Here is an 8,834-nt window from a genome sequence, read left to right as displayed (position 1 = left end):
AATTTTTTTAACATTTTAATTTATTTCGTCTTTTCATAATTCACAGATCTGATCATTTAACGGTAATATGTCGCTGTCAACGAAATTTCATACTAAGGCTATAATATTTTAAAATTGCCTTAACTACACCGAGTTGAATATTTTTTTACGCCAGTGAAGAACCTTTTTCATAATTAAATTTGCTATTTCCAGGACAAAGTTATATGTAAAAAACGGAGCGGTAAACTATGGGGTTAAGTAAAATAATCTAATAGTTAGCAAATGGGGTTTTTATTTGTTAAGTCTAAAATGACTAATCAATCTAATTAAAGTTACAAAATTATAGTTAATAATAAGTGTGACACATATTACCTTATTAGGTTATTTTTATTTGCATTTAAAAAAATATCTTGATAATTTGCTTACAAACTGATTTCTCGCATATTTTGCACTAGATGTTGGAGTTTTTGTCGTTTCAAAATAGTAAGGTGCAAATTTCTCCAACATTTTTATGCTGAGACAAAGTTCAAAAACTTCACAAAAGAATGCTTTAGTCTTCAACACCAAGCAAAACGTTTGAGATTTGATCAAACTTTTGCACCAATGCTTATAGTTAATGGATTTCAGGTTTGTTTCCGCTTATTAAATTAATGATATTGATAAGTTAAAAAAACCTAATTGTATTGCAAAACCAATTGAAACACCACCCTCTTAACCTGAGTCTTGTTTATATCAACCATTAGCACTAGCCTACGAAACCTAAACCATCAACATCTAACATCAGTATTCATCATTTACCATCACCTCCAAAGCAAACTTCAAGTTTTTTGTCACTCCGGCTATTCAAAGAGAATATGAAAAAATACACAAGCATAATTGCTTTGCAATAAATAGTTTTCAACAATAATAGCAGAAGCAGCCAAGTCATCGTAAAAAGTGCTGTCAAGTTTAAAATTAAAAAGTTGAAGCTACAACAACTCAAAGTTGTGAATACTACCTGTTTAAAATGCATGATTTCGCTTTGTCCAACGTGCAAATTAAAGCGATAAAAAAAGTAAAAAGCACGTTTTTATTGCATCAAAAAGTGTCGACGCAACATCACAGTGCCCACTGGCATCTTTGCAAAAAAAAAAGGTTTTCTTATTAATCCGATTAATAATTGGTTGCTTTTTTTTGTCGATACTACTTTTATCTTTTTTAATTAAATGTTCTTTTAATTAAGTTTTCTTGTACTTACCCATCGATTTAACATTCTATTCTTTCCATCCATAAATTAAATTTTTTTTAAATTTTTTCAAAGTTTTTATGTGATTTATATATATTTAAATACTGATTTATATTTATTTAAAAATTAACTAAAACTTTTTATATAATTTTAGTTCATCCATTTGCCATATTTTTGATTAACCTTTTCTTTATATTTATTTACTTTTTTTATTAAGGTAACTTTATTTTATTTATTTATTATTATATTTAAACATATGTAGATGAGATTGGTTTGAAACTAAAAAGTCATTGATTTTATTTACTTTTTATAAAAGATCACTCGTTTATGACCTTTTTTTTTTTTTACTAATATTTGGAAGCCACAGTGAGTTCCATATATATTTAAAAGAATTTTCTCCAGAAAAGTATCAACTTGAGTCTCAAAAGCATTGAAATTTTATATAGAGATATTTATTTGAAATAAAAATTATATAGAAAAAATAGAGAGATGTTTATTTGAAATTAAAGTTCTTAATATATATATAACGGGTGATGCGGAAGTTATCGGACAAATCCTAACTTCATTATTTGAGCAAAATAATTAGTTTTTGTGGTTTTATGCGTAGGCATAACGTTCTATAAAATATAAACTTTGTTATTTGAAACACAATTATTTAAAATGAGGTTAAATGCAGCTGAACGAGAATCTTTTCGAAAGCGACTAAAAATGTTTTTTATAAATAAACCCAATATATAAAATAAAAAAAACTTAAATCATTTTGAAAAGGAAGGATTTGCTCGAAGTACAATATATGATAACCTAAAAAGACTTGAAACTGTTCAATCGTTTTCTGATAGAAAGCACCCTGGTCGTCCGACATCCTGGACTAGAGAAAAGAAAGCCGAATTAACGAGACTTGTCAACAATCGAAAAGGGGTCAGTCAGAGAAAAATAGGTATTAAATTCGGTGTAAATCAATCGACAATTGGTTATCCGTTAAAAAAATGAATATTAAATATAGAAAACGTGAAAAGACTCCAAAATACTCTATAGAACAACAAATAAAGGCAAAGAAAAGAAGCAGGAAACTAGTTAACCAACACTATTACACAAAATCGCTTCTAGTCATCGATGACGAAAAATACTTTTGTTTTGCAGGGGACAACATGCCTGGAAATTCTGGATACTACACAAACCAGAAAAAGACATGCCAAGAAAGTGTTCGTTTTATAGGAAAAGAGAAATTTCCAAAAAAATTATTAATGTTGATAGCCATACCTGACCGTGGTATGTCCGAGCCATTGTTTCGCTGTAGCGATCAATTCATCAATCTATATTAATGAATGTTTAGAAAAACGACTTCTTCCATTTATTCACAAGTATCATGGAGACTTTATTTATTTTGGCCAGATTTAGCAAGTTCTCATTATTCTAAAGATTCTCTAAATTGGATGGACCAATATGTCTATTACGTTGATAAAGAATCCAATTCCCCAAATGTGCCTCAAGCACGACCAATTAAAAATTTTTGGGGACATTTGGCACAGAAGGTTTACGAGGGAGATCGGCAAGCTTCAACAGAGCAACTTTTGATTGATCGCATTAAACTAAAACTACAAGAAATTGATTTAAACTTTTTACAGTCGCATATGAAAGGCGTCAGAGCAAAATTGAGATCAGTTGCAAATGGAGGTGTTTTTTCATATAAAAAATAATATATTTTTATTAAAAGATAAATGCTTTATTTAAAAAAAATATAATAGTAGTTTTTTTTTTATTTATAAATAAGTTATTGACGTTTTTATTTTGTCCGATAACTTCCGCATCACCCGTTATCAGCTAAATATTTTTAATATACTTTGTTTTATGTACAAATGTATATGTTTTGTACAAACTCCTCCCCAGTTTCATTCCATAATTCCAAAAAAATCCATGAGATCATGAAAGTTGTAAAAAAAAAGAGTAAACTCTGGGGTAAATATGTGTCAGTAGGACCAGGATCACACCAGCTTATTAAAACAGAATACAAGAAAGCAATGAAAATCGTCACAAAATTAGTGAAAAAAACAAAGCTAGACTACGAAGATAACTGTTCGTTTAAACATAACCCATTGTCCTTCACTTCAAATTAATTCACCTCCCCAAGGCCCAGAAGGCCACTACAGACGAGGAGGCTACTTAATTGTGGTTGTGGCCCTCTCTTAACTCTTTAACTCCGAAACACGAAACTTAACAAACAAGGGTCCTTGTACATAAGAATGGGTCCCTTTAAGAATGGGTCCCCATAGGACCCATTCTTAAAAAGACCCATTTTTATGTACAAAGCAAAATCAAAGTTCATGATAAAATCCATATGTACGACACTCAATGATTATTTTTATGCAGTATTTGAAGTAGAGCAACAGGCCCTGAGTTCATCCCCAGGCCCTGATAGAGTTCATCCCTAGAGTATTGAAAAGTTGCGCAGAAGCTTTTTCTATCCCTTTTATCATTTTATTTAAGTCTTCTATTTTAACCTACTTTGTTCCAGATCAGTGCAGAAAGGTAAAAGTAACACCTATATTCAAAAAAGGAAGTAAGTTAAAGGTAAGCAATTACCAGCCAGTTTCAAAAATCTCTGTACCTTGTAAAGCGTTCAAAAGTTTAATTCAAAATTGTATTATGTAGCATTGTGTCAAAAACAACTTTGGGGTGCCCGATAAACTTGTTAGAATCACAGGATATTGTTACAAATTTTATCAATCAGGGTTTGCGACAGACGTTATTTATACAGACTTTTCAAAAGCGTTTGACAAGGTACCACACAAAAGATATTTATATAAATTGAGTTCAGTTTAGATAAAAGTGCCGTAGGCCTTCGAACGCCTACGAGACTTGTGGTCAACTATATAACTGGATTAAAAATTGGTTGATAAATAGAAAACAATGTTCCAAAATAGATAATACTCTATCCCAATGGAAAATGTACATGGCAGAGTACCTCAGAGTTCGGTTTTAGGACCCCTTCTTTTTATGTTCTACATTAACGATTTAACGGATTTAATTTGAGTCATATAAAGATGTATGCTGACAACAGCAAGCTCATAGGTGTTATCAAGTCTGATAAAGATGCACTATTTCTTCAAAAAGATATTGACACAGCTGTTAATTGATCTAAAATGTGGCTCATGTCATTTAACATTGAAAAATGCAAAGTTATGCACATGAGGAAAAAATCAACAAATGATCTATATCATTTATATACAATAGAATCACAAAATGGTCAACGCAAACAACTCGAAACCACAGCAAAAAACATTGTGATTTAGGGGTTGTAGTGTCCAATGACCTTAAAATAAAGTTACAAGCTGAGCACACAACTGTAGCTGGAAACAGAGTTCTAGGGAAATTTTAAAAAGGGTTCAGAAGTCGTGGTTTAACTCTTTGGCATTTCCTGTATTTTACTTATACTTGACGATTATTAATATTGCCGTTCCAGCGTGGTCTCCTCATTGCATAGGAGATATAAATACAATTGTAAAAATTCAGCATCGAACCATAAAATGGATCATGTCAATAAATTACCTAAATTACGATGAACGTTTAACACGGCTTAATTTGACTACACTTGAAACTCGCAGCATACGTATTGACATTATACAGTAATTTAAAAGAATTAATGGAATTGATTCAATCAACTTTGTGGCGCCACAAATCACACCAGCTTAGAGGTTATAGCCGCCATTAGCAAGAAGCCACCGCTACTTAAACCTACTTTTTACAGTTGCCACTTTGCATTATTAGCAACTACTAAGCCGCCAATCAAACAAAGTAATCAGCCGCGGCCAATTTCAAAGTTGCTCTTGTTGGCTGAAAAAAATTAAAAGACAGTTTAGTTAACCAAAATTCTCTTGTATGACTTAGCAGTAGCAACAACTTATTTCTAGCTTTTTCTAATGTTGCAGCAAGTTCTTAGATTTGCCTAATTAAATTCTTGCAGAGAGGGAGAAAATAGATGCGAGACGTTCCTCCTTAGAAGATAACACATTAACTTCCAAGTTATTTTGCATGCTTTAGATACTTTTTTAGAATAGCTTATAAACTTTTTTTTTTTGTCTGTCTTTTTTTGTCATTTTTCAACTTAAAATAGCTGATTTCAACATAAAAGTGTTTTTATTACTTAGTTATGGATAGAAAAGAGCAATTGTAGTTTGCATAACAATTCTTTAAAATACTTGAACATGAAACTGTGCAGCTCATTTAAATAAAAAAAAGTTTCTTCATTCGCATGGATTTACTATAATCAAATATTTATTGAATATGAACATTATCACTGTAGCAAATATTTTTTAATAGAAATAAAAAGATAATGCACATTGGTTAGCAGATATAACACAGTCGAGGCGCAGTAGTTAGAGTTCTGACTCAGAACCCAGAGGTCCGAGATTCAACGCCAGCTCTAACCCAATAAGCGGCATTTGTTCGGAAGGACGTGAACTTCCGAGATAAATGCTCTTCCGCGGTGCTTTGTGATAAGACCGTTATGGCATTTGGGAGCACCTTAATAACTAAAAAAAAAAAAAAAGATATAAAATTGTACAGTCTTCAATTTTTTTCTGAAGGGAAAGATGTTAACGATTTAGAGCAGTAATTCATTTATGACATTTAAATCATGAATTAAGAAAATTTTTTTGATTGCGCATGTAAAGAGAAATTTATTGATAATTTTATAAAAAAACAGCATATTAGCCAAAAACAGCAAATACGTACAAGATGGAATAGTGCTCTCTTTATGATAGAAACAACCAGTTATTAGATCTTGTAGAAACTTTACTTATAACTTATCTGGCAGTGAAGACCTTTGTTTATAAACATGCCTTTATATCTGAATTAAAAAAGTAAAATTTTTAAAACCATTTAAATTGTTAACCCTTGTGGTCAGTGCTGGTAACTCACTTTTAATTTTGCCATTTGTTAAACACAAAATGCTAAAGCTTCTTACAATACTTTGTGATTTGTATAAAATTAAAAAACTAAAGGAATGTAGTTCCTAAAATAATTGACCAAACACTTAAGTTATCAACTTCTGCAAAAATATGTTGTTTATTAGATCCAGTCACAAAATAGTTTATATGCAAGTGGTGAAATAAAGGAAAATTTGTTGAAGAATGCTTTAAACATAAATTGGTCCTATTGGATTCAGTTCAAGGTACTTTATCTCTTAACAATTATTTGTACAGACTATAGTATAATTAAAGACAATTGTAAAATATAACAAATTACGTCATTACATCAATAAAAGAAGTCTTGGCTTTAGCAACAGTTACTGAAAATTACTTGAAACTTAAAATAGTAACTTAAATTATTGACAATTTGGATTATTGTCTAATTGTTATGTTATTAACTTTTAATGTTTATTATTGCTATTATTATTCATTTTAGTAAATTTATCTGATTGTAGTTTAGTCAGAATTAGACAAGGATAAATTTTTAAAATCAGTTCCTATTGATAAGCGACTACTACTTCAAGAGATGAAAAAAAGTGTTTTATTTTTCAGAAAAAAAATCTTTAGTCGAATAGGAAATAGAACAATTTCTTTCACATACACCTACATCAGATGAAGAACAAGATTGTTTACCATTTTGGCAAAATAATTGCACTAAGTATCCACACTTCGCCATCTTAAAAAGAAAAAAATTCTTTATGAAATCTGTCTATTATTTGTATTATTATTATTTTAACACATTTCAGCAAATCAATTTAGAATAGTTTCTTACAATAGTTACAAATTACAAATATTTAAAATGAAAAATTGTTACACAATAAGAAATAAGTAAAAGAAATAACAAATATAGGTATTTACAAGTATTTAAAAAAAAAAAGGTGGAAATTTCTTTTTATTTTTGTATTTTTTTATTTTAGGTGCCCCAAGAAGTCCTTACGGTCTTATCACAGAGCACCGTGGATGAGCATTTAATTGGAAGTTCACGCCACCTTCCTAACCGATATCACAAAACTTGCCAAGAGGTGGGGTTTGAACCACGGATCCTTTGTTTGACAAAACCTGATTGGTCTTCTTTAGTGAGAGCGCCACGGCTGCTCTCACTAAAGAAGACCAATCAGGTTTTGTCAACTATTTTGTTCCGAAGAGATGTTCCACATAATGAAATACTCGATTTTCCAAAATTAGTTTAAAAATATGTAAACAATCGTTTTTCATCGATTATAAATATAAACTTTTTATCAACTTAAACTATCGTTTCTTATTCTATCGTATCGAAATTTGTTTATTATTATATTTGAATGTAATAAATTGTATTGTATTGAATACCTATTTCGCTATCAATAATTATTATTTACAACTTAAATAAGATCGCAAATAATAAAAGTAGTTCGTGGTAAATAATTTGTTTAAAATGCATAATTATTATCAGTAGAGTCAATGTTTCCAATAACATGATTAACTCTGAACTCAAAAAGAAGTAACTTAAGTTCTTCCAACATCAACACGTCTTTATTTATGACAATATTTATTTGATTTTAAATTATTTAAAAAAGACAAATTTTTCTTAATTTAGAATTTGAAAAATTATTTATTTCCAAGTTCGAAACTTGCTTAGCCAGAAGCTAGCAACTTTGATGGCCAGCCAGTGTCAGCTAGTTGATAAAGTCACTAAGCTTTTAGCCATCATTTATAACTGCTAGCCAGCGAGTAGTATGTTCTAAGTATGGCTTTAAAACCAGCTTATCGAGAATCTGTATTACTTATCGAGAAGCAGTCGTGGCGTAGTGGTTAGAGTTCTGGCTTAGAATCTAGAGGTCCGAGGTTTAATGCCAGCTCTAGCCCAACAAGCGACATTTGTAAGGAAGGAGGCGTGAATTTCTTGTTAAGTGCTCTCCTGCAGTGCTCTGTGATAAGACCGTAAGGACTACTGGGAGCGCTTAAAATAACTACAAAAAAAAAAATATATATATATAGTTTAAAACAAGGAGCCACACTTTTGAATTAGCCGCCGAAAAAATATTGAAACATGACAAAAAACGTAACTTAATCTCCACTAATCGAGTAGTAAAAATATGGAACTTTTTATTAACTACCACAGTAAACGCACCATCGCTCAAAAGTTTTAAATGAAAAAGAAAGGGTAAGTTGCTAATTAACTTTAGGGAAATTAGTGTCGTAAATATCATAGAAAGTTTTAAAAAAGGAGTTATAAACTAAGTTTTGTATTATCAGAGGCGTTAATAAAGCTCCAATCAATTAAAGATAATTGTTCTTTAAAAGATTCAAGGATTTCAATTCGCTTTTTGAAAACTCGTTTTTCATTAGGAAGTAATTTATTATACGGGTAAAATATTGTAAGTTATTTTTAACATAAATAAGAACGCCTCCGCCACGCTTACTTGTTTTTCGTACCAATGAAATTACATTAAAACCCGGCAGTTCAAAATTGGTAAAAGAATTTACGTCATCCGAACTGCACCATGTTTCTGTTAAGCAGATTATAATAATAACATTAACGAAATACACATCTGTTAAAAAAATATGTATAAAAAAATAAAATCAAGATAAATGTAAAAAAAAAACAACTTAAGAAGCATAATTTAAGTTTTTTTCGTTGATAAATGTCTCCCCAGGAAAAAAAGTTTTATAGAACTTCTATAAAC

Source organism: Hydra vulgaris, chromosome 04 (genome assembly GCF_038396675.1).
Source record: "Hydra vulgaris chromosome 04, alternate assembly HydraT2T_AEP".
Taxonomy (NCBI): domain Eukaryota; kingdom Metazoa; phylum Cnidaria; class Hydrozoa; order Anthoathecata; family Hydridae; genus Hydra; species Hydra vulgaris.
This window is presented reverse-complemented; position numbering follows the sequence as displayed.